This window comes from Ranitomeya variabilis, chromosome 1 (genome assembly GCF_051348905.1).
Source record: "Ranitomeya variabilis isolate aRanVar5 chromosome 1, aRanVar5.hap1, whole genome shotgun sequence".
NCBI lineage: Eukaryota > Metazoa > Chordata > Amphibia > Anura > Dendrobatidae > Ranitomeya > Ranitomeya variabilis.
In genome coordinates this window covers 527,986,121-528,014,107 of record NC_135232.1, presented here as the reverse complement: position 1 = coordinate 528,014,107, position 27,987 = coordinate 527,986,121, and the positions used below count along the sequence as shown (strand labels likewise).

Genomic DNA, 27,987 nt, shown 5'->3' with positions numbered 1-27,987 from the left:
GACGTGGACGTATTTCTTGCAAGTGAAAAGGAGCCCTTAACTCTTCAAATGAAGGCACAACATTTGGTGTTGGTAGAAAGGCAAAGGCAGGTATCATGCGTGTCTAATGAGCAAATTCATGGTCACCTTGATATTGCACCGAGTCCTTCATTTTGAACTTTACACCAAACTGACTGTGATAGGTGGAAGAAGCAAACGGTCATCTTGAGGTTGGGGAATTCATTCTCAAATGCCTGGATTGCAGCTAGTTCAACATCCAACATCAGGTTGTGTAGCTGCAGTCCAGATGGCATGCTCTTCAGCTCTTGTAGCAATCTCTGGTATGTTGAATGGCTCTTGTCCGTCAGCAATGCGTGCACTACAGGAACAACAAGGCCACTGTGGACTACATGGATTGTATAGTGGAAAAAATGCCATCAGCAAACTACTCTTTACTTTGAGCCAGTAGATGGAGATTGTCTCTTGTTCCAAATATCAAGATACGCCTGTGTTCACTTCCTAATTAAAAGTGAAAGAATTAGTATAGGAAATAATGAGAGACAAAATAAAAAGTAACAAGTAGCAGACAGAGAATTTCGGGATGAATTAACAATAAATTTTCCAAATCAGAAGCATCCGTTGTTCATATCTCACATTAAAAACTTGCATTTTGCTTTACATTTTCAGTGTAAAACTGAAGCAAAATCTGGTGTGAAGGGGCTAAGCAATATTTGTTTCTACGACATGTATTGTCCCAGTGGAAAAGGATATATTCCTGTTTAAAAATGCTTCCAAGCTTCAAAAATGTCACATTTTCAAAGTCGTGAAAGGATTAAGGCTACGTTCACATTTGCGTTGTGCACCGCAGCGTCGTCGCCGCAACAAAACGCATGCGTCGTGCGGCCCTATCTTTAACATTGGGGCCGCATGGCGCCGCATGTACATGCGTTGTCATGCGTTTTGGTGCGTTGTCAGGGCGCGGCAAACGCAACATGTTGCATTTTTTGGGCGGCGCAGACTTTTTCAAAAACGCATGCGTCGTGTTTGCGTCGTGTTTGCGTCGTCGATGCGCCTTTTTCCCCAGTGACTTGCATTGACAACGCAGACGACGTAAGTACTTGCGTCGTGGTGCGTTGTACGACGCATGCGTTTTCCAATTAAAAATGTAAAACATTGTCTAGACTTTGTCTAGACACTTAAAAAAAGCACTATATATATAAAAAAAAAGGGGTTTGGCATTGTCTTTCACAAGGCTATTCAGTGCTGACCAGACTGTGAGGAGAAAAGACACAGAGAGGAGAATCTGCTTTAAACCTGTAAGTATATATTTCTCTTGAATATTTTTTATTCTGTGTTTTATTTTTTGATTTTTATTTAATTTGTGCAATGTTTGGTCTGTGCTATTGTACGGTTATGGCACTGTGGGTTGTTATTGAAAAATTGTGTTTTTTTATCTGGTTTTGATGTACTTCTGGCGTTATATGCTGGCGTTTATTGGCTTCGGCCTTGCTTGGTTTTGGATTCTTTTTAATGGATTTTTGGTTGTTCTGGTGTCATGCGGTTGTTCAATGTATTTTTTTTTGCAGATTTTTTATTGTTAAATTTCTGGTGCATGTCTTTTTATGGTTTCTATTGTTGGGGGCAACCGTATGGCGTTTTCTTGGCTCATGTCTTGCTGTGTTTTATTATGCTGTTGGCAGGCATTTTTTTTTCTTTTCTTGAGTGTCTTTTCTTGCTGGTGGGGGGGCTACATGTATGATGTTTCATTTGTATTGCATTGTTCCGTGCGGCTATATGCCATGCTATTTTCAATTTTATTTTCCCTTTTTTTTTTTTTTTTTTTTTGGTATCTCTGATGGTTCTTTTTCTGTATGGCATATATCTCCTTCCTTGCCTGTTTGCATTGCCAAGTGTGTAGTATATTTTTCTTTTTTTTTTTTTTTTTTGGTGTGGCCATTTTTCTATGTAAAATTTCATGTGTCTTCTTTTCTATTTTATGGTTTATATTTTGGGTTGCTGTATTTTTAACAGCGGTTGTCCCGTAATGTTTATTGCTTATTATCTAGAATGGTATTTTTCTCCTTTTCCAGATGTATTTCTGTGGTAGATGTCACCAGATGGTGTTGTTTTGGATCATGTCTTGTTGCTATTGTAAAGTATGGCGTGCAGTTTGCTATTTCATTGTGCCTTTTTATTTCCCTGTACATTTTTTTTATATTTAAAAATTTGGACATTGGTGTCTGTTGTTGAAAAAATTTTGTTTGTGTCTATTCTTGTATTGTTTCTTCTAATGTATTCTCTTGCAATGTATGGCGTTGTGGTGTCGCTTTTTCAGTTTGGATTGTCCTATCAGTCAACAGTCAATTGTGCTTTTTTTAATTTTTTATGCCAATTTTATTATAGCTTTGGATGTGATTTTTTGCTCATTTTTTCATTGCAGAACAAACTTGCAAGAATGGCGAGTCCATGTGAATCTGGCCAATCGGCGCGGGGGAGTGCGGTGAGTAATTATGTTCAGTTGCTTACTATTCGCTGCCATTTGTACCATTGACAATAATTTTTGTATACAATTTTTACAGGCTTCTTCAAGTGAGGAGGGGGAAGGCAGTCAGCGGGAGCAGCGAGGTCGGGGCCAAGGTGTTGCGTCACGCCAGCAAGTGAGTATTTTTTTTTTTTTTATCTTTTTTTTTGAGTAGCATCCTGCTGTGAGGCACATTACATTTGAGGAGCATCCTGTTTTCACTAGGGATGTTTACTAAGTTTAATTACATTATAGCTTTTCAGGGCAGCAAGTATTGGGGGAAGGTAAAGGCCCCGTCTCACATAGCTATTTAACAACTGAACTGAACTGAAACTGTCTTCAACGATGCCGAAGTCCCCCTGCAGCACCCGGGTAACCAGGGTAAACATCGGGTTACTAAGCGCAGGGCCTTAGTAACCCGATGTTTACCCTGGTTACCAGCGTAAATGTAAAAAAACAAACACTACATACTCACCATCTGATGTCCGTCAGGTCCCTTGCCGTCTGCTTCCTGCTCTGACTGAGTGCCGCCGTACAGTGAGAGCAGAGCGCAGCGGTGACGTCACTGCTGTGCTGTGCTCTCACTGTACGGCGGCACTGTCAGAGCAGGAAGCAGACGGCAAGGGACCTGACGGACATCAGATGGTGAGTATGTAGTGTTTGTTTTTTTACATTTACGCTGGTAACCAGGGTAAACATCGGGTTACTAAGGCCCTGCGCTTACCTGATGTTTACCCTGGTTACCAGTGAAGACATCGCTGGATCGGTGTCACACACACCGATTCAGCGATGTCAGCGGGACGTCAACGATCAAAAAAAGGTCCAGGCCATTCCGACACGACCAGCGATCTCGCAGCAGGGGCCTGGTCGCTGGTACGTGTCACACATAGGGAGATCGCTACTGAGGTCGCTGTTGCGTCACAAAACTTGTGACTCAGCAGCGATATCGCTAGCGATCTCGCTATGTGAGACGGGGGCTTTACATAAAGTTGAACTCCCTGCACACAAACATTCCAAAATCCAGGTGTAGAAAACATAAATATACATACATCAAATGTCCAAGGATAGGGCAAAGGTACAAATCATGCCAGGTGCTGGTGGTTGTTAATATTTGCATATTTGTAACCTTTTTGTTTTCTAATTTTTCTAGGTTTCAAAACGGGACCACATGGAGAGTATTGATGTGGACCTACTGATCTCCAGCATCCAGGAGCGTGGCCCGTTGTGGGACAGCCGTGACCCCCGGCACATGGACCAGGTGGTGTCGAGGCGTTTGTGGGCAGAGGTGGCAAAGTCGCTGTGGGATGGCTTTGACAGTGCCTCAGCGAAGGACAAAGGCACTTTTAGTGAGTATTGCTGAGACGCTGTTATGACCCATCTTGCCAGGATAAACACAACCTTGTGTGATGCGATCAACGCCTAAACTTTGCATCGCAGACGGTTGTTTTATCCTTTTAAAATGCTAAATATGTAAACTTTTATTTTTTTTTTAAATTCACAGTTAAAAAGTTGAGGACCAGATGGCGATCCATGAAGGACCGTTTCAATAAGGGGCTCCGTACAGAGGAGGAGCAATCGCGGAGTGGTGCTGCTGCGGCTAAGTCGGTGCCATACAAGTACAGCAGGGCACTGCAGTTCTTAAGACCGGTCCTTAGCCGCCGACAGTAAGTATTTTGTCCACATACCATATTGCACAGCCACATTGTACATTGCCCAGCCACGTACATTGCGCATACACATAGTATATTGGCAGGCCACTATATCGCAGCCACATAGTACACATGCCACGTATCCACATAGTATATTTCCCAGGAACATAGTGTATTGCCCATCCATGCAGTCAGCGTAGCATATTGGCCATCCTTTTTCCCTAGTGGAATGGTATATAGCCCATAATTTATTTGGTTAAGCGTAAGTCCTTGTAGTCCATGACAGGTTACGTTCTGAGTTCAGTGTAGTTCTGATCGCAGGAATAATGATGACGTCTGGATCACATGATCCTAACGTCATGGCCATTCCTGCGATCAGATCAGATAAATCAGGGGTTTTTTTAAAAAATTTTTCTTGACCTTAAATTTTAGACTATTTTTGCGACATAGGCGGCATCTTGAAATTTTTTTTTGACCAAAAATTTTTTAAAACAATGACAGGGGTATTCATTGCCTTTGGCAGCGGAAATGAACAGTCATTTTCTGCCGTCGGTATGTCCATGATTGTTATCGTGAGCCCTAATGGTCAGCTGGCGATAACAATCAGCAATTTATAATAGGCCACACAGACTGAGAGACAGGGGATTGTAATGTATTGATGTGTCATGTAATGTAAATTTTTTTACAGGAGTTGGCGTATGTGATAGGTTATTAATTGAAGACTAATTTTTCCCTTATCTTTTCACAGGACACACAGCAGCACCCTCCAGCGAGTTCCCCCCTGTGAAGCGGAACTTCATGGATCGCCATCTGACCCGTCACAGCCCTCCCACAGCGACAGCAGGCTTGCACCACCATCATCTGGAGAACCGGCAGCCGGGCCATCAGGTTTTCCCCTGCCCGAGGCCTCTGGCGCACCTTCGTTCGGGAATTCCCGACAGCGCCAGCGGGCCTCGGACAGGCCAGCCATGCCCGAATTTATGCACTTGAGCACGGTTTTCCAGAACTGTTTCAAGGCGTTTAACGATAAAATGGACAGTCGTCTGGCCAGTATCGAAAAGCGCCTTGAAAATATGGAAGCCGAGCTCTCGAATCCGGCAAAACATTTTTTAAGTTCAATTGCAAAAGGCATGGTGGAAAACCTTACGCCGGAACTCCAGATTTCGGTGATGCAGGACTGCAACACTTCCTACGTGAGGGCTCTGCAGCAGGCTCGGGTCATGCAGTCAGCGACAATGCCCGTAGTGCCGTCGCTGGCTAGCATGACTCCGACTCCTGCTGCAGAGCCACTCCAGCCACCCCACCCTGGTCCAAGTGCCGAGAGACGCCACCACAGGCACCATACCACTGTGCCGCCCACTCCTGCTCCTGCCAGGCCCTCATCATCCCGTAGGAGTGTTTCTGGGGGAGATGCCGCAGGGGGAGGAAAAACAAAAAAACAAAAGAGGAGACACACAGAGGCACAAAGTGAGGTTCTGGCTGCTCCAGTACAGACACCAACATCTCGCCGTGGCTCTAGCCACAGCAGGAGCAGCCAGGGCCAACCAAGTAAAAAATACCAAAGGCTTGTGTTGCCTCCTCCCTCCCCTACAGATGAGCCGTTTTCCCCAGAATACCCTGCGGGGGGGTTGGACTTGCCTTCCAGCCTCCTTGACTATGGTTCCTCCTCCTCCTCCTCTTCCTGTCCCCGTCCCCGTTCAAAAACAAACACATACCATTCGCCGCTGGTAGCGGATGTTGATCCCCCCTAAGTTTATTTTCCCTTTTTTTCTGTTACCCCCCAATAAAAATTATTAGTTTGAATACAATATTTGTTCTTATTTTCAAGTACACTTCTCGGCAATTCACTCCGTGCGCCGTTTATTTGTGCTTCAAACACCTCATATATGCAATGACAGACAGTATTTTTGGATTTTTTACTTTTACATTTTTTTGGATGTCTCTCATTGCTGTATGAGGTGTTTCCAAACAGTAAAGTGTATGAGCTGTTTTCAAACACAAAGGGTATGTGTCCACGCTCAGGATTGCATCCGGATTTGGTCAGGATTTTAAATCAATATTTGTAGCCAAAACCAGGCGTGGGTGATAAATACAGAAGTGGAGCATATGTTTCTATTATACTTTTCCTCTAATTGTTCCACTCCTGGTTTTGGCTTACAAATACTGATGAAAAAACCTGAGCAAATCCGGATGCAATCCTGAACGTGGACACAAACGGTAAAGTTACCTTCACACTTAACAATGCTGCAGCAAAACAGACAACGATGCAATTCACTGCAGCATCGCTATTTGGTCGGTGGAGAGCTGTCTGTGTGACAGCTCTCCAGCAACCAACGATGCCGAGGTCCCCGGGTAACCATGGTAAACATCGGGTTGCTAAGCGCAGGGCGCACTTCCGATGTTTACCCTGGTTACCAGTGTTAAAGGAAAAAAAAAAAACATATACTCACAATCGCATCCCCCGGCGTCAGCTTCCCTGCACATGACTGAGTGACGTCCCTCACAGCAAAGCGGTCACATCAACGCTGTGCTGTGCATTCACTTTACGGCCGGCGCTCAGTCAGTGAAGGAAGCGGACGCCGGGGGACGCGAAGATGAGTATATGTATTTTTATTTTTAATTTTACATTTAACACTGGTAACCATGGTAAACATCGGGTTACTAAGCGCGGCCCTGCGCTTGGTAACCCGATGTTTACCCTGGTTACCATTGTAAAACATCGCTGGTATCGTTGTTTTTGCTGTCAAACACAACGATAAACGGCGATCTGACAAACAAATAAATATGTTATATGCTATGGCATAAATTTGTTCTTTGAAAAAGGGTAGAAAACTTAGAAAACTTTTTTATTAAACAACATTTTAAAAAGAAAGGGTTACAAATTTTTAGATAAGGCACATTACATTAGTGAACTATAGGTAGATGCCACATTTGACATAACCAAACCGACCAAAACGGATATTGCACATAATGTAGAATTAGTTTATTACCATATTATATTTTGAGCACAATCACAATACAGGGATTAATTGGTGTAGTTAAATCCAGAATAAAGTCCAACAGTAAAACATAAACACTACACCATTGTATCTTGCCATGACACACGGCCAACATCTGACACAAAATAGGCCGCAAAACGATCCCTCATCTGTGCAATTTCCACACTTGTCCTCAGAGGATGATCCTGGTAATCGGGCAATGGGTTGGCTATGGGTTCATCCAGTTCCACGTTCAGTCTCTCTTTGGTCAGAATATAATTGTGGAGAACCACACACGCCTTCACCACCTCATCCACTGTCTCAGTTTTCAGATTAATGGCGGATCCTAATATCCGCCATTTGGAGACAAGGATGCCAAAGGCGCACTCCACAGTCCTTCTGGCCCTGGACAGTCTGTAATTGAAAACCCTTTTGGTGTGGTCCAAGCCCCGACTGGAGTAGGGTTTCAATAGGTTGGCAGACATTTGGAATGCCTCATCCCCAACCACAACAAATGGCATCGCAGGGCCTTCGGTGTGGGGAAGAGGTCGTGGCTGTGGGATATTAAAATTGTTCCCATATAATTTTTGGCCCATATCCGACTCTTTAAATGTGCGCGAGTCATTTGCACGGCCAAACGCACCAATGTCCACTGCGAGAAAACGGCAGTCCGCACCGGCAATTGCCATTAGCACAGTGGAAAAGTATTTTTTATAGTTGTAGAAAAGGGATCCACTTTTCCCTGGCTTGGTAATCCGAATGTGCTTGCCATCCACCGCGCCAATACAGTTTGGAAACGAACACACTTGGTCAAATTTCTGTGCGTTGTACTCCCAGATTTCGCTTGTAGGGACGGGTAAAAATTCCTCCCGGAGATTATCCCACAAAGCGCGGCATGTCTCAGCAATAATTCCGGAGAGAGTGGAGACTCCAATCCGGAACTGAAATTGAAGGGATCTCAAGGTCTCTCCGGTAGCCAGGAAACTGCCAAGAAGAGAAAGAAATTACATTAAAGTACATTGTAATTTATAAAAGTACATTGACCATACCAAACCCAAAAAAAATAAAAAATTAAAAAAATAAAAGGGAAGAACATATCACAGTCATTCAAACAGCTACATACCGTAGAGTCACCAGAAGCCGCTCCTCTGCGGAAATAGCTCTCCGGAGCTGCGTGTCCTGCCTGCTAATGTCTCCTTCCACCCGACGAAGAAGATAGCGGAAGCTGTCCTGAGACATCCTGGTATATTCGTAATATTTCTCCAGGTTGTCATTCAGTTCGCCAAACAAGCTATGGTATGCTCCACGGCTCTCCCGGACTTCCACAATAGGGTGTATCCAAAAGCGGCGACGACTCCATCTCCGTTTTTCCCTTTCCCTTTGATGAGAACAGGCGACAGCATAGGCATGAGCCAAGGCAAATTCCATCTCCATATCCATGTAGATACTGTCCATGGGACGCTCCATCATGAATACCAGCAAAATGGGAGGAATTCATGTCTGCCAGGGTATATATAGACAATTACATAAACACCAACCCTCTTCTAGCCATTGGTGGTCCTTATCTATTGTGTAGAAATTTTTTTTTTGGGGTGGGGAAAGAAGAATGACTCAGTGCCCAAAAAACGCATGCGGCGCAAAACGCTGCATTTTTTGTTACAAACGCAACTGCGTTTTCAAAAACGCAGCGTTTTTGCGCCGCATGCGTTGTACGCATGCGGCGCAAAACGCAGCGTTGTGCATGCGTTTGACTGCGTTTTTGTTTGCGTTGTGCGTTGCGGCGACGACGCTGCTGCGCACAACGCAAATGTGAACGTAGCCTAACCGCAGCAGAAACTAGCAAAATGCAGAATTCCATGATAAGAAAAGGTTTACATCAGGAAAAATGAGCAAACATGTAAGAAGTATTTGTGAAAAAAAGCATAGTAACTCAATGGTTTATTAGATCGGGGTCTAATGCAGCATAAATATCTAAATCCCATCCACATGCTGATGAAAAAATGCACAGTTAAAAAAAATGATGTGCAGTGCAGCAGTGGCGTACCTACCATGTAGGCAGGGGACACCACTGCCCCCAGGCTGTCAGAGGGCCTGCCATCAAGGGGTGTAATGCGCTCATGAGCAGTGGGCCCCCTGGATCTACCATGCTCTGGTAGGTGCCTGTCAGCTAATGGAGCATGGTAAGGATAAATTAATACTCACCGCCTGCTGCTTCGCTGCTTTCCTCACTCTGCTTTGATGCAGATCCTGAGACGTGAGCGATTACATGATTGCATTCATCATTCCAGGTCCTGTATCAAAGCAAAGGAACACAGCGAGAGGCAGCAGATGGTGAATATTACTTAAACCATTGCCATGCTCCAGTAGGTGACAGGCACCTACCGGAGCATGGTGCACCCTCTTCCCAGCACTAATTCAGTATTGGAACTTCATTTCAGGCTGCTGGCAGGGGGCATGTCTAAAGGGGTAGGGCATTGCGGAGGAAGGGGGGGCCAAGGCCCCTTCAAAACTTTGCTATGGGGCCAGGGCCAAGCTACTTTTGTCCCTGCATGTGAATGTATGCTGCCATTATGCAAAGAAGATTCCAGCCTTTCAGACAAGGGGCTAAAATCCTGCACTAAAACCTGCACCTACCGAATTTTTCCGACTATAAGACGCACTTTTTCCCCAAAAAAATTGTGAGGAAAATGGGGGGTGCGTCTTATATTTGGAATGCAGATTTACCGGTATTGTGGCGGCGACAGAGGTGCGGGGATGATGTGGCGCGGTGAGCTGTATGGCGTGAGCAGGGTCCCGTCCACATTTGAGGTGAATCCGCGGCCCGGTATTGATGGAGAGCAGCAGAGCAGGGTGAGTTACGGTATTTTCCGGTGGCGGCGGCCATCTTGCTGAGGCCGCGCGTGCGCAGATTCACTACTCTGCGTCCCAGGGCTTCAGGAAAATGGCCGCGGGAGGCCGCGCGTGCGCAGATGGAGATCGCGGCGGCCATTTTCCTGAAGCCGAGTTCGCAGATTGAGATCTCGGCTTCAGGAAAATGGCCGCCGCGATCTCCATCTGCGCACGCGCGGCCTCCCGCGGCCATTTTCCTGAAGCCCTGGGACGCAGAGTAGTGAATCTGCGCACCCGCGGCCTCAGCAAGATGGCCGCCGCCACCGGAAAAATCCTTAACTCACCCAGCTCTGCTGCTCTCCATCAATACCGGGCCGCGGATTCACCTCAAATATGGACGGGACCCTGCTCACGCCATACAGCTCACCACGCCACATCATCCCCGCACCTCTGTCGCCGCCACAATGCCGGTAAGCCTGCCGCCACCAGGAAAACCGTGAGTCACCCAGCTCTGCTGCTCTCCTTCACTACTGCTGTGGCGTCACCTCAAATGTGGAAGGGACCCTGGCCGCCGCCACCTGAGGAAGTGACCGCACATCTGCCGCCGCCACAGCAACCTCCCCATGGACACCAGGCCATGGCGTCGCCCACCTAAGCAGGATGGGACCCTGCTCAGGTGCACGCCGTTCCGCCCACCGCACCTCAGCATCACCTCACCTCTGCCACCACCATGCCTCCTGTGACCCTGCTCTGCCGCTGCCTGCCCTCAGGTAAGAGATCTTAAATTCGGACAATAAGACGGACCCCCATCTTAGAAAAAATCTTTTTTTCTGCAATTTTCACCCCAAATTTGGGGTGCGTCTTATAGTACGGTGCGTCTTATAGTCCGAAAAATACGGTAAATTCATAGAGCTAAATAGAGATTTTGGTGTAGAATTATCTACACCAGAATAGCTGTAGATCTACAGTTGTGAACAATCCACAGAGGTTAGGAGACATGTTAATGAATCATAGAAAATTAGAGTTGGAAGGGACCTCCTGGGTCATCTGGTCCAACCCCCTGCTCAATGCAGGATTCACTAAATCATCCCAGACAGATGACTGTCCAGCCTCTGAAGACTTCAATTGAAGGAGAATTCACCACCTCTTGTGGCAGCCTGTTCCACTCATTGATCACCCTTACTGTCAAAAAGTTTTTTCTAATATCTAATCTGTGTCTCCTCCCATTCAGTTTCATCCCATTGCTTCTAGTCTTTCCTTGTGCAAATGAGAATAAAGATGATCCTTATACAATATGACATCCCTTGAGATATCTGTTGACAGCTATTAAGTCTCCTCTCAGTCTTATTTTTTGCAAGCTAAACATTCCTAAATCCTGTAAACGTTCCTCATAGGACATGGTTTGCAGACCAGTCACCATTCTGGTCGCTCTTCTCTGAACTTGCTTCAGTTTGTTGATGTCTTTTTTAAAATGTGATGCCCAAAACTGCACACAATATTCCAGATGAGATCTGACCAAAGAGGAGTAGAATCCTTAAGGTCCATTCACATTCACTAAGTAGTCGCAGCAGACAATCTGCAGCTAATTTATAGCAGAAAATTCTACACTAAAATTAACATCTAGTGATGCGGGTTTGATGCGACAACCTTGTCCTCTGGCTGTGATTGACAATAGCTGGATACCTGCAAATCATGGTTGGTGGGCAAGGTTACCTCTCTGCTTATGAACATGGCAGAACACTGCATCTTAAAGGCAGGACTTCTACTTTGAAGCTGAGCAGAGAATTAGACTGCAACCAAACAAGTGAGGCATAGTTGGAATCAGTAGGCCTCATCCTACATTATACTATCCTCAAAGTTTCCCTTTAAGGCAAAAAAATCACATAGTATTCTATATCAGCACTTTGTAATATATAATTTTTCACATTTGTGCAACATAAACTTTGCAATAATTCTGCATAATGGAAATGTTAAATGCTTACCAGAGTCATGCAGATGGAACTGCTGCTGGATGCCATCAATATAGATCCCCTTGAGCTCCTGAGGAATAACAAGTTGATCAAGGGTTTGGGGCAACCTTGGAATATTGCCAAGTTGCCTTGATAATCTTATTGCTCTCTTCAATGATGCCTTCTTTTGGAGAAGTGCTAAAACATTAGAATGGGCTCCTGAAATGACTTCTGTGAGAATCTGTTGTGGCGTCTCCTGTGTTGTCCTTGCCCTGGTGACCGCCTCATTGACAAGTCGGATTGCTTCAGGTCTTGCTGCTTGTGCTGCGTGGTTGTGGGGATTGGTTACTTTTACCACTTCACCAGATGCTTCATTGGTCCAAACACATCCCTTGCAAGTCGACCGTTTTTCACACACCCAGATGGAATGGATATTGTCAGCCGTTCGTTTGGAAAATACGTAAATGCGATTCTCTTAGACCAACTTCTTCTCATGTTTGGATAGAACTGAATTCATACTTGTGAAGTGCTGTGGAAGCTGACTGATTTTTTTGTGCTACTACACCTCTCTCTTTGCAAAGATTTTAGACACTGCTATATTCTGATGTAAAGATGGAATAAGAGCTAGTCTAATGTAACTTGCAGGACACCTGACATGAAAATTGTTACATCTGCAACAAAACTTGCAAACAAGCAGGTCAGTGCTGGGTCAGATAAAAGTTCACAAAATGTTTTGATTTTAGAGTGGTTTACATTCCCCACCTAAATCAGGCCTCATTCACACTACATTTTTTTAATCCACTTAATTTTTTCGAGTTATGTTTTTGTAACACAAAAACGTTTTGGAAAAATTTTGGAAAATGTCTTGCAGGCAAAATGCTCTGACACTATAATGCAATCAGTTGTGAGGTTTACAGATGGAAAGTTGATTTATCATGTCACAAAAGTGCAGCACTCTGTACAGTACTTTTGTGGCATGTGGATTGACGGAACCACAAGGACAAACTGGCGAAAAGTCCAAACATAAAATTTTGGAAGCAAAACAGGGTACAAACATCCAGGGGCGAACTGCCAGGGGCGAAACATCCGGGGGCCAAATGTTGGGGAAGCATTGATGATGGACGGGAATTCATGAACAACAAGGGTACAAACATCCGGGGGTGAACTGCCGGGTGTGAAACATCCAGGGGCGAACTGCCTGGGGCAAAATATCCAGGGGCCAAATGCTGGGGATGAAATGTGGGGAGGCAAAATGTACCCAGGGGTGAACTGCTGAAGGTGAACTGCTGGGGGAGAAATTTTTGCGGGGGTGAAACATTCTGGGGGCCAAATGCTGGGGATGAACTGCTGGGGGCGAACTGCTGGGGGGGTGAAACATCCAAGTCCCTTTATATTTTATTCTCGGCTCTGAGCTGCCTTGGCATTTAGGAGATGTTCATTTGTGATAGGTATTATGGACGTAATCCTGTCCTGCACACCCACAATGTGCTATATAACACTTGCGGGGTGGGCTCCTGTTCCTATGTCTCTTTGGTAATATGCAGCAGGCCCCTGGGATGTCTACTATATAAAAGTTTGAGCAGAGAGAATCCCATGGAAGACTGTGGCACCTCCCTTATGGTGAATATTAGATAAGGCAACAACATATCCCAGTCACTTCCATCTATTAAATCTTTCTACTAGACCATCGGTCTGTGGGTGGTAGAGTGACGTGTGCAACTGTTTGATCTAGAGCAGCTTACACAATTCTTAAGTCACCTTGGACATAAAAGGTATCCCTAAGTCCATAAGGATCTCCTGTGGCAGCCCAAGGTGGCAGATCATGGCAAACAGCTCCTGGGAAATGCATTTAGCCAAAACCTACGTTGAAAAGGAAACGCTCCCGGGTAACGAATTGCATAATCCACTACAACCAAAATGTGTTGACGGCCTCGGGCTGATTTCACTATTGGCCCTAACAAATCCATAGCAATCCGCTCAAAAGGTACCTCTAGAACAGGTAGAGGGAAGTTTACTGTGGGTGCGGTCAGCTGACATTCCGGGCCCGTCTCACAAAACCTCAACCTCAGTATAAATCCTGGGCCAAAAGAACCACTGCAGAATACACCCTGCCTTCTTTCTTAGCTCCCAGATGACCTCCCTGTATGTGTTTGTAGGCAATCTCAAGCACCTCCTGGCAGTATGATTGGGGCACTATCAGCTGTTCTATTATTTCATCATGGATTTTGTGAAGCTGGCATAACAACTCTTGACTAGGGTTGAGCGAAACGGATCGTTCATTTTCATAAGTCGCCGACTTTTGGCAAAGTCGGCGTCTCACGAAACCGAGCCGATCCCTGTGTGGGGTCTGCCATGCGGTACGCGACTTTCGCGCCAAAGTCTCGTTTCAATGACGCTAAAAGCGCCATTTCTCAGCCAATCAAGGTGGACGCAGAGTGTGGGCAGCGTGATGACATAGATCTCAGTCCCCACCATCTTAGAGAAGGGCATTGCAGTGATTGGTTTGCTTTCTGCGGCGTCACAGGGGCTATAAAGGGGCATTCCCGCCGACCGCCATCTTACTGCTGCTGATCTGAGTGTAGGGAGAGGTTGCTGCAGCTTCTTCGGAAGCAGGGATAGTGATAGGCAGGGTACATAAAGCCACAAACCACTTGTGCTGTAGCGATTTCCACTGTCCAATACCACCTTTTGTTTGCAGGACAGTGGAAGCTACATTTTTTTTTCCTCAGCGCTGTAGCTCATTGGGCTGCCCTAGAAGGCTCCCTGATAGCTGCGTTGCTTTGTGTGTACGCCGCTGTGTAAACCAACTGCTTTTTTTAAAGCACAAATCCTGTTTTTCCTTCCTTTCTGCACAGCTATCTTGTGTGTTTGTCCACACTTTTGTGTGCAGCAGTCCTTTTCAGCTGCCTGCCATACTTTTCTGAGATAACTGCAGGGAGATAAATATTGTCAAGTCTGACTCCGTGCCATTGCTGTGTGTGGCATCTCTCTCTCATTGTGTGGCACCGAAAAGACTGTGTAATACTTGTCCTTTTTTTTTTTTTTTTTCTAAATTCTCCCTTTTCCAAAAAAAAAAATTAGTGGGAGATAAATATTGTCAAGTCTGCCTCCGTGCCATTGCTGTGTGTGGCATCTCTCTCTCATTGTGTGGCACTGAAAACACTGTGTAATACTTGGCCTTTTTTTTTTTTTTTTTTTCTAAATTCTCCCTTTTCCAAAAAAAAAAATTAGTGGGAGATAAATATTGTCAAGTCTGACTCCGTGCCATTGCTGTGTGTGGCATCTCTCTCTCATTGTGTGGCACTGAAAACACTGTGTAATACTTTCCTTTTTTTTTTTTTTCCTAAATTCTCCCTTTTCCAAAAAAAAAATTAGTGGGAGATAAATATTGTCAAGTCTGCCTCTGTGCCATTGCTGTGTGTGGCATCTCTCTCTCATTGTGTGGCACTGAAAACACTGTGTAATACTTGTCCTTTTTTTTTTTTTTCCTAAATTCTCCCTTTTCCAAAAAAAAAATTAGTGGGAGATAAATATTGTCAAGTCTGACTCCGTGCCATTGCTGTGTGTGGCATCTCTCTCTCATTGTGTGGCACCGAAAACACTGTGTAATACTTGTCCTTTTTTTTTTTTTCCTAAATTCTCCCTTTTCCAAAAAAAAAATTAGTGGGAGATAAATATTGTCAAGTCTGACTCCGTGCCATTGCTGTGTGTGGCATCTCTCTCTCATTGTGTGGCACCGAAAACACTGTGTAATACTTGTCCTTTTTTTTTTTTTTTTTCTAAATTCTACCTTTTCCAAAAAAAAATTAGTGGGAGATAAATATTGTCAAGTGTGCCTCCGTGCCATTGCTGTGTGTGGCATCTCTCTCTCATTGTGTGGCACCGAAAACACTGTGTAATACTTATCCTTTTTTTTTTTTTTTTTTCTAAATTCTCCCTTTTCCAAAAAAAAATTAGTGGGAGCTAAATATTGTCAAGTGTGCCTCCGTGCCATTGCTGTGTGTGGCATCTCTCTCTCATTGTGTGGCACCGAAAACACTGTGTAATACTTGGCCTTTTTTTTTTTTCTAAATTCTCCCTTTTCCAAAAAAAAAATTAGTGGGAGATAAATATTGTCAAGTCTGCCTCCGTGCCATTGCTGTGTGTGGCATCTCTCTCTCATTGTGTGGCACCGAAAACACTGTGTAATACTTGGCCCTTTTTTTTTTTTTTCCTAAATTCTCCCTTTTCCAAAAAAAAATTAGTGGGAGATAAATATTGTCAAGTCTGACTCCGTGCCATTGCTGTGTGTGGCATCTCTCTCTCATTGTGTGGCACCGAAAACACTGTGTAATACTTGGCCTTTTTTTGGGGGGGGTAAATTCTCCCAGAAAAAAAAAAAAAAAATAGTGGGAGATTAAGATTGGCATTTCTGCTTGAGTGCTGGGCCTGTGTGTGCCATCTGTCTCAAATTATTGAGCCACAGAAAACCTAGTGTGTAACATTGGGCCTGATTTTCCTTTGAGTGTCAGGCACCTATAAAGGTATATATAAATCCTACAGAAGTTTGAGTTCACCTTATAAGTTGTTTTACAGTAACAAATAGTGTTACTTTGGTTACGTTTTGCAAGCAATGAGGAAGTCTAGTGGAAGAGGTCGTGGCCGTGGGCGGTCATTGTCAGCTGGTAATGATGGTAGTGGTGGTGGAGCATCAGGTGGTCGTGGAAAAAGCAGTACAGCACCTAAGTCTCGAGTTGTTGAGCCAGGTTCCTTGTCTGGCTACACAAGGCCTTGAACGCTCTCTTTTCTGGGAGTAGGAAAACCACTTTTGAAGCCGGAGCAGCAGGAACAAGTATTGGCTTTCATTGCTGACTCTGCCTCTAGCTCTTTCGCCTCCTCCTCGGAAAGTGCCAAATGTCAGAGCAGTGCATCGTCAGTGGATGCTCCCGGTCAGGGACAAGTCGCTTCCTTGTCTTCTTCACCCAGAACAACAGAGAAGGATGCGTCAGGAGACACAACGGGTTACTCCATGGAGCTCTTTACACATACCGTTCCTGGGTTAGACAGTGAAACAGTTAACAGGCCATGTCCATTAGAAGTTGAATCGGACATGGAGTGCACAGATGCACAGCCACAGCCAGATTACTATGCTGTTCCTTTGACTCAGACCAGAACAGTGCCCTCGCAGTGTACTGAGGCAGAATCAAACCCAGCGGAGACTATGGTGCCCCGTCACGGACGCTATACCACCGGCTTACACGGTGACACAGACGAAATCGCAAACGACATAGAAGAGGAGGTCATAGATGACCCAGTTGTGGACCCCGATTGGCAGCCATTGGGGGAACAGGGTGCAGGCGGCAGTAGTTCTGAAGCGGAGGAGGAGGAGCCGCAGCAGGCATCAACATCACAACAGGTTCCATCTACCGGGCCCGTATCTGGCCAAACATGCGTGGCAAAACCAAAACCAGTTGGAGGACAGCATGGCCATCCGGTTAAAGAAGCTCAGTCTGCAATGCCTGAAAAGGTATCCGATAGTAGAAAGAGTGCAGTCTGGCATTTTTTTAAACAACATCCAAATGATCAGCGCAAAGTCATCTGTCAAAAATGTTCAACAACCTTAAGCAGAGGTCAGAATCTTAAAAGTCTAAATACAAGTTGCATGCATAGACATTTATCCACCATGCATTTGCAAGCCTGGACTAACTACCAAACGTCCCTAAAGGTTGCAGCACCCTTGCCCAATGAAGCTAGTCAGCAACGCTACATCCCTTCCCTCCCTGTAAGCCGACCATTTCCCACACCACCTGCAGTATCTGTGCAGCTTTCGTCGCCAGGCCAAAGCAGTCAGGGAATCACCAGGTTAGTAGTAGGAAACACTGCATGTAGGGCCCCGGCAAGAATACCATCTCCAACCCTCTCTCAGTCACCCATGTCCACCGGCACCACCGCTAGTTCCACGATCTCCAGCTCTCCAGTCCAGCTCACCCTACATGAGACTCTTGTTAGGAAAAGGAAGTACTCATCCTCGCATCCGCGTACACAGGGTTTGAACGCCCACATTGCTAGACTAATCTCATTAGAGATGATGCCCTACCGGTTAGTTGAAAGCGAAGCTTTCAAAGCGCTGATGGACTACGCTGTACCACGCTACGAGCTACCCAGTCGGCACTTCTTTTCTAGAAAAGCCATCCCAGCCCTTCAACAGCATGTTAAAGACCGCATCGTCCATGCACTCAGGCAGTCTGTGACTACAAAGGTGCACCTGACAACAGATGCATGGACCAGTAGGCATGGCCAGGGACGTTACGTGTCCATCACGGCACACTGGGTGAATGTGGTGGATGCAGGGTCCACAGGGGACAGCAATATTGGGACAGTTTTGCCTAGTCCACGGGCAAGGAAAGAGTTGGCTGTAGGCGTTCGCCCCCCCTCCTCCTCTTCCTCATGCAAAAGCGAGAGCTCGTCCACACACCCCAGTCGCACATCCACTCCATCCGCAGCTGCCACTGTTGCACACCAAGTGTGCCATTATGGGACAGCTAGTGGCAAGCGTCAGCAGGCTGTATTGGCAATGAAGTGTTTGGGCGACAACAGACACACCGCGGAAGTTCTGTCCGAGTTCTTGCAGAATGAAACTCAGTCATGGCTGGGCACTGTACATCTTGAGGCAGGCAAGGTTGTGAGTGATAACGGAAGGAATTTCATGGCTGCCATAGCCCTTTCCCAACTGAAACACATTCCTTGCCTGGCTCACACCTTAAACCTGGTGGTGCAGTGCTTCCTGAAAAGTTATCCGGGGTTACCCGACCTGCTCCTCAAAGTGCGCAGACTTTGCTCGCATATCCGCCGTTCGCCCGTACACTCCAGCCGTATGCAGAATTATCAGCGGTCTTTGAACCTTCCCCAGCATCGCCTAATCATCGACATTTCAACAAGGTGGAACTCCACACTGCACATGCTTCAGAGACTGTGCGAACAGAGGCGTGCTGTTATGTTTTTGTGGGAGGATACACATACACAGGCAGGCAGTTGGATGGCAGACATGGAGTTGTCAGGTGTGCAGTGGTCGAAGCTACAAGACCTGTGCCAAGTCCTTCAGTGTTTTGAGGAATGCACACGGCTGGTTAGTGCAGACAACGCCATAATAAGCATGAGCATCCCCCTAATGCGTCTGCTGATGCAAAGTTTGACGCACATAAAGGAGCAGGCGTCTGCAACCTTGGAAGAGGAAAGCCTTGATGACAGTCAGCCATTGTCTGGTCAGGGCCGTGTAGAGGACGCGGTAGCGGGCAAAGAGGAGGAGGAGGACGAGGAGGATGATGGGGATGAGTACTTTTTTAATGAGGAAGCTTCTCCTGGGCCAACAGAAATTAGTGGCGTTGCAAGGCCGGGTTCTGTTTTTTTAAGGGAGACAAGTGACGTAGATTTGCCTGTAACTGCCCCTCAAACCAGCACAACCGCAGATTTGCCAACAGGAACTTTGGCCCACATGGCGGATTATGCCTTATGTATCCTCAAAAAGGACCCACGCATTATTAAAATGATGAGCGATGACGATTACTGGTTGGCCTGCATCCTTGACCCTCGCTATAAAGGCAAATTGCAAAATATTATGCCACATGAGAACCTCGAACAAATCTTAGCAACCAAACAAGCTACTCTTGTAGACCGTTTGATTCAGGCATTCCCAGAACACAGCGCCGGTGATGGTTCTCACACAAGCTGCAGGGGGCTACATGGCAGAGGTGTTAGGGGTGCACAGATCAGAAGTGGCGTTGGACAGAGGGGTTTTCTGACCAGGTTGTGGAGTGATTTCGCAATGACCGCAGACAGGACAGGTACTGCAACATCTATTCAAAGTGACAGGAGACTACATTTGTCCAGTATGGTTACTAACTATTTTTCTTCCCTTATCGATGTTCTCCCTCAACCGTCATTCCCATTTGATTACTGGGCATCAAAATTAGACACCTGGCCTGAATTGGCAGAATATGCGTTGCAGGAGCTTGCTTGCCCAGCAGCTAGTGTGCTATCAGAAAGAGTATTCAGTGCTGCTGGTTCAATATTAACCGAAAAAAGGACTCGTCTGGCTACCCAAAATGTGGATGATCTCACCTTCATTAAAATGAACCACTCCTGGATTTCAAATTATTTTGCCCCACCTTTCCCGGCTGACACCTAGCTTTCCTATAAAAAGGTCTTGCTTGTGGACTGGTCTTACTGAGTGTTCCAATCTGTTAATTTGCAGCAGCTGTTTGTCCAGCATACGACATGTTTACACCTCCCCCAATGGGAAAAATACCCCCACGGGGCCGTTGTCTCGCCACTTGGCGCAAGCACCCGTTACAGTGCTGATTGTCTGAAGAGGCGGGTGTGCCCGCTTTTGGTCGACGACATTGCCACTGGGTCCCTCATAGTACAATGTAGTGTCTCTGGCGGTGGTGGTGCGCACCCAACGTCAGACATGCCGTTGTAACATGAGGGGCCCTGGGGCGGTACCGCCGGCCACAAGAGAGTTCCCCCCCCAACTCAAACTGTGCTGTACCACGTGCAAAATTATCTCGCACAGCTCCACCAATGTGTAGTCTATGCACTGACATCATTCAATGCCTGGCACTGACAAAAAATACCAATTTGTTTGCATCTATGATGCTAGTTAAAGTAGTCTGGGTCAGTGTCCTATATTGACACCAGTAAATACTAATTTACTGCCAAATTACTTTGTCATAAACTCTGCAGATGAGCCCACCCCTGTACCTAAGCATGCCACCCTTTTTTACTTATAGTTGTTTTGTGAGACATTAACATCTATTTGTTTTTTTGGAGTACTAACTGTGTCAGACACTCCTTGCAATACTCCTCCACTGACCACAATGCTGCCTGCCCGTGTATCCATGTAACCGATATAAAACTGCCATGAGCCTATTGTTTGTTATTTTAGGCCTTTGTGAGCCTGTCTGCGGCCCCTACTTGCAATATTCCTCCACTGACCACAATGCTGCCTGCAGTGCCTGCCTGTGTATCCATGTAACCGATGTAAAACTGCCATGACTGCCTACTGTTTGTTATTTTAGGCCTTTGTGAGCCTGTCTGCGGCCCCTACTTGCAATATTCCTCCACTGACCACAATGCTGCCTGCAGTGCCTGCCTGTGTATCCATGTAACCGATGTAAAACTGCCATGACTGCCTACTGTTTGTTATTTTAGGCCTTTGTGAGCCTGTCTGTGGCCCCTACTTGCAATACTCCTCCACTGACCACAATGCTGCCTGGAGTGCCTGCCTGTGTATCCATGTAACCGATGTAAAACTGCCATGACTGCCTACTGTTTGTTATTTTAGGCCTTTGTGAGCCTGTCTGCGGCCCCTACTTGCAATACTCCTCCACTGACCACAATGCTGCCTGGAGTGCCTGCCTGTGTATCCATGTAACCGATGTAAAACTGCCATGACTGCCTACTGTTTGTTATTTTAGGCCTTTGTGAGCCTGTCTGCGGCCCCTACTTGCAATACTCCTCCACTGACCACAATGCTACCTGCCCGTGTATCCATGTAACCGATATAAAACTGCCATGAGCCTATTGTTTGTTATTTTAGGCCTTTGTGAGCCTGTCTGCGGCCCCTACTTGCAATACTCCTCCACTGACCACAATGCTGCCTGGAGTGCCTGCCCGTGTATCCATGTAACCGATGTAAAACTGCCATGACTGCCTACTGTTTGTTATTTTAGGCCTTTGTGAGCCTGTCTGCGGCCCCTACTTGCAATACTCCTCCACTGACCACAATGCTGCCTGGAGTGCCTGCCTGTGTATCCATGTAACCAATGTAAAACTGCCATGACTGCCTACTGTTTGTTATTTTAGGCCTTTGTGAGCCTGTCTGCGGCCCCTACTTGCAATACTCCTCCACTGACCACAATGCTGCCTGGAGTGCCTGCCTGTGTATCCATGTAACCGATGTAAAACTGCCATGACTGCCTACTGTTTGTTATTTTAGGCCTTTGTGAGCCTGTCTGCGGCCCCTACTTGCAATACTCCTCCACTGACCACAATGCTGCCTGCCCGTGTATCCATGTAACCGATATAAAACTGCCATGAGCCTATTGTTTGTTATTTTTGGCCTTTGTGAGCCTGTCTGCGGCCCCTACTTGCAATACTCCTCCACTGACCACAATGCTGCCTGGAGTGCCTGCCTGTGTATCCTTGTAACCGATGTAAAACTGCCATGACTACCTACTGTTTGTTATTTTAGGCCTTTGTGAGCCTGTCTGCGGCCCCTACTTGCAATACTCCTCCACTGACCACAATGCTGCCTGCAGTGCCTGCCTGTGTATCCATGTAACCGATGTAAAACTGCCATGACTGCCTACTGTTTGTTATTTTAGGCCTTTGTGAGCCTGTCTGCGGCCCCTACTTGCAATACTCCTCCACTGACCACAATGCTGCCTGCCCGTGTATCCATGTAACCGATATAAAACTGCCATGAGCCTATTGTTTGTTATTTTAGGCCTTTGTGAGCCTGTCTGCGGCCCCTACTTGCAATACTCCTCCACTGACCAAACCAATGCTGCCCGTGTACCCCTGGAACCTATTTAAAAGTTCATAGAGCCTAGTTATATATTTTATTTACTATTAATAAGGCCATGATGGACTACGCTGTACCACGCTACAAGCTAACCAGTCGACACTTCTTTTGCGAGAAAAGCCATCCCAACCCTCCACCAGCATGTAGAAGACCGCATTGACCATGCACTCTGGCAATCTGTGAGTACAAAGGTGCACCTGACAACAGACGCATGGACCTGTAGGCATGGCCACGGAAGATTACGTGTCCATTACGGCGCAATGGGTTAATGTGTTGGATGCATGGTCCACAGGGGACAGCCTACTAAGTCTGTCTGCAGTCCCTAATTCAAATTGTCCTCCACTGTCTAAATCGGAGCTTCCACCTTCTGGCTTTCGGCCTATAGTATCAGATATGAAACTGCATTTGGCCTTCAACTTTGGTTACGGCCTACTAATGGTGTCTGCCCCTGCCTGGTGTTTGCCCTCAACTGAATAAAGCTGAGCTTCAACTTTCTGGCTCTCATTAAGTGCTGTTATTTTAAAAATTGGTGGTTAGGGCCTACTAACGGTGTCTGCCCCTCCCTGGTGTTTTTCCTCAACTGAATAAAGCTGAGCTTCAACCTTCTGGCTTTCGGCCTATAGTATCAGATATGAAACTGCATTTGGCCTTCAACTTTGGTTACGGCCTACTAACGGTGTCTGCCCCTCCCTGGTGTTTGCCCTCAACTGAATAAAGCTGAGCTTCAACCTTCTGGCTCTCATTAAGTGCTGTTATTTTAAAAATTGGTGGTTAGGGCCTACTAACGGTGTCTGCCCCTCCCTGGTGTTTTTCCTCAACTAAATAAAGCTGAGCTTCAACCTTCTGGCTTTCGGCCTATAGTATCAGATATGAAACTGCATTTGGCCTTCAACTTTGGTTACGGCCTACTAACGGTGTCTGCCCCTCCCTGGTGTTTGCCCTCAACTGAATAAAGCTGAGCTTCAACCTTCTGGCTCTCATTAAGTGCTGTTATTTTAAAAATTGGTGGTTAGGGCCTACTAACGGTGTCTGCCCCTCCCTGGTGTTTTTCCTCAACTGAATAAAGCTGAGCTTCAACCTTCTGGCTTTCGGCCTATAGTATCAGATATGAAACTGCATTTGGCCTTCAACTTTGGTTACGGCCTACTAACGGTGTCTGCCCCTCCCTGGTGTTTGCCCTCAACTGAATAAAGCTGAGCTTCAACCTTCTGGCTCTCATTAAGTGCTGTTATTTTAAAAATTGGTGGTTAGGGCCTACTAACGGTGTCTGCCCCTCCCTGGTGTTTTTCCTCAACTGAATAAAGCTGAGCTTCAACCTTCTGGCTCTCATTAAGTGCTGTTATTTTAAAAATTGGTGGTTAGGGCCTACTAACGGTGTCTGCCCCTCCCTGGTGTTTTTCCTCAACTGAATAAAGCTGAGCTTCAACCTTCTGGCTCTCATTAAGTGCTGTTATTTTAAAAATTGGTGGTTAGGGCCTACTAACGGTGTCTGCCCCTCCCTGGTGTTTTTCCTCAACTGAATAAAGCTGAGCTTCAACCTTCTGGCTCTCATTAAGTGCTGTTATTTTAAAAATTGGTGGTTAGGGCCTACTAACGGTGTCTGCCCCTCCCTGGTGTTTTTCCTCAACTGAATAAAGCTGAGCTTCAACCTTCTGGCTTTCGGCCTATAGTATCAGATATTAAACTGCATTTGGCCTACTAGTGTGGTTGGGCCCTTAAAACAGTGTCTGCTGCTCCTGGGTTTGCTACTCCACTGAACAAAGCAATGCCGCCTGTTTAGTCCTGTCCTGTTACCAATTTTGAACTGCATTTAGCCTACTTTATTCTTTGGCCCTATATCTGTTTCCTCGTCATCCTGCCCATTGCCCAGCCACTGCTAGATGAGTCTGCTGGTACATTGACCTAGACCACTACATTCCCCTTGCACTCTACACAGCCAGAATCTGACCCTGCTGAAAGTAAGTTTCCCCTTCCCGCATGTTATACCACCTTACACAGGGACAAAGAGGAAGGTGCAGATGAAAGTGCAGGTTCCTTCATCAGGTGGGGGGGGCATACTCGTTGGCGACGTCACTGGCACAGGGCCCCTCAGAGTACGCAAAAGTGTCGCTGCTGGTGGGAGGCGCCCCCGCCGTGCAAACACACCGCTGTACTTTGAGGGGCCCTGTGCCAGTGCCAATGCGAACAAGTGTGCCCCCCTGCTTGCTCAGGATCACAGCACTTGCAACGTTGAAATACTTTCCTCTCCCTGCTCCACCGCCGTGACGTAGTCCACGATTCCTGGGCCCACTAAAACCTTGAACCAGCCCTACCCCCCACAAATTTGCCAAATGACCCCCAAGTTCCATTGAACAACTATTATTATAAAGTTAATTAAGATTGACAAGCTTCAGAAACAAGAATGGATGTTTTTGGCATTAAAATGGGCACTGTAGGTGTTTTCCTGGCCTCCACTCACTGCCGACTATGCTTCCCCATTGACTTGCATTGGGTTTCGTGTTTCGGTCGATCCCCGACTTTTAGCGATAATCGGCCGACTGCACTCGACTCGACTCTGGACAAAGTCGGGTTTCACAAAACCCGACTCGATCTTAAAAAAATGAAAGTCGCTCAACCCTACTCTTGACTGCCATACAAGGAAACACCGCCTCTGCATCAGGTTGATTTGCCACCCCATTTATCAATATCACCCATTCCCGTGCCCGGGCTAGTGTAGGATCCTAGAGCTGAACTGTCCCAAAAATACCCAGAGATACCTCCAGCTCGAGAATGGATGTGGTCTCCTCGACATCTCCTGCCAAGACCTCGAGGGGAAACCTATCAGGATTACACTCTGTCCCTATTATGGTGACCCCTACAACAGGTATTTCTGACTCGGGATCTTCTGGTTCAGTGCCATTTACCTTCGGAGGGTTAGTTTTGACCTCCCATAAGGATCAGAAAATGGGCAGGTTTCTTCCCAAAACAGTTCCATATGGAAGGTTCTTTACCACTCCCACTGTATGTTTAAGGCTGGGTTCACACTGCGTTATTGGCATCCGTTAGACGGACTACATTACACCGCGGCATAATGCGGTGTAACTGCCTACGGACACTCCCGGAGGTCCCTGTGTATGCAAATGACCCCAATTTTCTGACCACTGGGGTTTTTCCCGGCAATCAATGAACCCATGGATAAGTGTCACTAGACTTCCTGAGTCCAAGAGAGCCTCTGTCTGGTAGCCGTTGACGTGTACCTGGCACAAATGGGGTTCAATTCTTATGGCATCTGTATCTGTGGTGCAAGCAGTCTGGGCATACATAGATACCCATCAAATAAACTCACAGTCCATAGGCTCAGTCATCAGGGGGCAGTTTGCAGCAACATTTCCTGGCCCTTGGCACCGCCAACATCCAGTAGGGGTGTCTACTCTGGTCTGCAAGTGGTTTAGGGGATATTGGGCTCCTCCCCTCAGTTGTAGCACAGCTAACCCCACCAGAGGGCCGTATCTCTTTCCTAGGCTCTTGGGTTTGTAGGGCTCGTGTTACGGATCTGCAACACAGGACTAAGGTAGAAGGGGGAAAACTGACACTGCACTATGACTAGGCTGAAACCCTACGATGAAGTGGGTGACCCATTCCTTGCGAATAGACCCACCGACGATCCTAGGTTAATCTCAAGCGAAGACCTATAGATAAGGGGAAGGGGTTCCCTAAAAGAACTAAGGACTGGGTACAAAAATGGGTCACCTCCTAATAGAAAACAAAGAGAAGGCTGCAGAAACCAATAGAAAACAATCTAAGCCTAGCAGAACCAGCACTGCACAAATAACACACACAGAAGATAAAGCAAAGCACCAAGCTAGAGCACAAACAGATAAACATTATTGTCCAGCAAGGACTGGGAGGCAGGTGCTGGTTAATAAAGCGTGAAACAAACACCTGACCCAAGACAAACCCAGCATCAGAGGAATAAGACCAGCCACCAGAACTCCACAAGAAAATGGCGGATAGTCATAAACTAAACAGATTGTAACAGCCCGGTGTTATACTTGGCCACATGTCACTTCATCTAGCTAACCAGCTGATCTAAGTTGCCCGGATCTACTTGCTCCATCCAGCGCTGTATGGCTACTGGCAGAGTTCACCCCAACCGGTCGAGTACTACCATTTGTACCATCAGGGCTGGGCTCAAAGATTCAGGCAGGAACCTTTTTTTTATTAGTGACAACAAGTCAAACGCATGAGACCTAGCAGGGCAGGCCTCCACAAAAGACCAGTGGTGCAAATGATTAACCCATGCATATGTGTTAACCCCAAGTTGGGAAAATATATCACCTTTGATTTTCCCATACTTCTTGGCATCCTTCCAGCTGAGGTCAAAGTATGCCTTTTGAGCGTCTCCCATCAGGAATGAGGCCATCACTTCAATCCACTGGGAAGTTGGCAAGCTCTCCCACTCTGCTGTGCTTTCAAACACCGTGATGAAAGCTTTCATGTCATCCTCAGAACTCCTTTTCATTAGCGCTGACCTGACTTTGTCCTGGACCTGAGGACGAACCAGGGTTGGCAGTGGGGGTGTCTCTCACAGGGCCGCCATCTGTTACAGAATTAGGTTGTTGGTCTGATGCTGCTGCTGTAGCTGCTGAAACTCCCGCAACGTCTTCTGATGTGCCTGGGAGAGGAACAACTGTTTTAGTATTTCCTCCATCTTGTCAGCTGGCCTGATCACCGACATGCAGTTTTCTTTGGGGTATGTCTCAATTTACACTTCCCGTGTTCTCCACCATATATGCGGCAGCGGCATTTCCACCAATGAATTTATTAAGACAGTGACCCAGGCAAGTTAACCCCTTATTGACCGAGTCAATTTTAACCTTAATGACCAAGCCAAATTATTGAATTCTGACCAGTGTCATTTTATGTGGCTATAACTCTGAAACGCTTCAACGGATCCCACTGATTCTGAGAATGTTTTTTCATTACTTATTGTACTTCATGACAGTATCAAAAAATTTTCAGTATGACTTGCGTTTTTTTGTGAAAATATCAGAAATTTGACAAAAAATTTAGCAATTTTCAAACTTTGAATTCGTATGCCCTTAAATCAGAGAGTTATGTCACACAAAATAGTTAATAAATAATATTTCCCACGACTATTTTACAACAGTCTAAAAAAGAGAAAGTTTGGGCTTACCGACTGCCCCAGGTGCATGAAACTCCGTATGGATCCGACGTGAAATTGCAATATATGAAAATGGACGTTCCAGCTCCTTAAAACGATTCCATTCTTTTTCCAAGTCATAAAACATAGCAAACAGCAGAATCCTCTGTATATGGACAGGCACAGGCGGCCAAGCGACGCGTTTCGATCCTGATATGGATCTTTGTTTACAACAGCATACATTTAATACGATAAGCAGACCAATCATGTGAGTATCCCATGTCATGTGATGTTAACGAAAGGTCCTTGTAGATGAAAAACATTCACTGTCTGTTAATTATATCGATATGCTGCAAGAATAACATTTTCTAACAT

General features: G+C 46.1%; 1 long non-coding RNA gene across 1 annotated transcript; it reads right to left on the bottom strand.

The window, feature by feature from the left end:
* On the bottom strand, nucleotides 1-27,927 carry LOC143766534 (uncharacterized). The gene is made up of 3 exons (XR_013213580.1): nucleotides 27,646-27,927; nucleotides 26,787-27,123; nucleotides 1-498 (listed from the first exon to the last, which is right to left on the bottom strand). It is a non-coding gene; the product is annotated as an uncharacterized LOC143766534 (long non-coding RNA).
* Nucleotides 27,928-27,987: the final 60 nt, after the last annotated feature.